At 38.2% G+C, this 1,253-nt stretch overlaps 1 protein-coding gene across 1 annotated transcript in view; it reads right to left on the bottom strand.

Moving 5' to 3' along the window:
* TLR3 (toll-like receptor 3) overlaps positions 1-410 on the bottom strand; it is a 16,487-nt gene extending 16,077 nt beyond the window's left edge. Inside the window, exon 1 of the mRNA XM_008563573.1 lies at positions 216-410. The gene's annotated coding sequence lies outside the window, so the exon portion shown is untranslated. The remainder of the gene's footprint in view (positions 1-215) is intronic.
* Positions 411-1,253: the final 843 nt, after the last annotated feature.

Raw genomic sequence — 1,253 nt, 5'->3', positions numbered from 1 at the left:
AGTCAGATATTATTACAATGACATATTCTGAATTATGATACATTTCTCCCCGTACCTATGTCATCTCCCTTTTCTTCCATTTTCCTTGTTGAATGACTCTGATTAGATTTCAAGGACTCGATCAAAGAAAGACCAAAGAATCCTAAAAACAAAGTGCAATTCTAACTTTAGTCAGCAAGAGGGATCCTACCCCAATAAGAATTTAAAATACATACCTTTACTTATTCTGATGGCTGCTGGCTGTTCCTTTTTTCATTAGTCCAAAATCCAGATGTTTTCATCAGGGAAATGTGTGTGGCAAGTTTACTGCAATCTCGAAAGTGAAAGTAAAATTACACAGAAAAACAAAAAGGCTTTTCCATACGGTGCATTCCAAGGAGGACAAGGGGAGGGGGGAAAAAACCAACAATCTTAGCGAGGTGTTTTAAATTGCTTCCTTAAAATGTCTTCTTTTTTAGGGACATCCCCCTGTACTTCACTGAAAGAGTCACAGATTTAGCAACAGACAAAGTTAAAAGGGTACAACCTTGCCACTTGGTGTGGGCGGGGCTGAACCTCTAGAATTAGTGGATAACAGGAAGTGAATTTCTCTATTTTTTGCCAAACTGATGCAAAGCTATCAAAATTGAGTAGTGTATGGTTGGAGGGACAGGAAAACACCTCAATCCCTAATGAAAGCTAAAGTACTTTCACTTCTCTTATCTCGCTTTATCTTCTTGGCAACCCTGTAAAATAAGCAAGGCAGAAATGACCCTCATGGTCAAAGAAGAAATCCAGTTTTGCAGCAGAGAAAGAGCTGGCCATGCCAAAGGCCAGTCCTCCCTCGTGCTGTTCCACTTTTCTACATCAGAATGTGTTAGGAAACAAATAGGTATGCCCCGAGAAAGTTCAAATTAACTAACCATCTAGTTTTCAATTACTTTTGATGACTCCAACTAGTTAAAGGAATGTGCTTGTCAAGAAATGAACTCACGTTTTTGCATTACTGATTAACTATATTATTATAGAGTAAAATATAACAATGGGAAGGAACTGTAGAGAGCTCCTAATCCAACTTCCTTGTTTGAGAAAGGAGGAAAACGAAACCTAGAAGTATGAGTGATTTGCCTAACGGCATACCCCAAGGAACCAAAATGCTTCTTTATACAAATAAGTAATAAGACAGCCTTGAACTGTTGAAGTATGTCACTAACTTGAACTGATTGCAGAACTGAGAGCAAGAAATAAGTTTGTATCATGGTGCAAAGTGCCTT

The sequence above is a fragment of the Galeopterus variegatus genome, unplaced genomic scaffold (assembly GCF_000696425.1).
Source record: "Galeopterus variegatus unplaced genomic scaffold, G_variegatus-3.0.2 Scaffold14044, whole genome shotgun sequence".
Classification (NCBI taxonomy): domain Eukaryota; kingdom Metazoa; phylum Chordata; class Mammalia; order Dermoptera; family Cynocephalidae; genus Galeopterus; species Galeopterus variegatus.
Note: the sequence above shows the minus strand (reverse complement) of the source record. Positions and strands in the feature narration are given on the sequence as shown.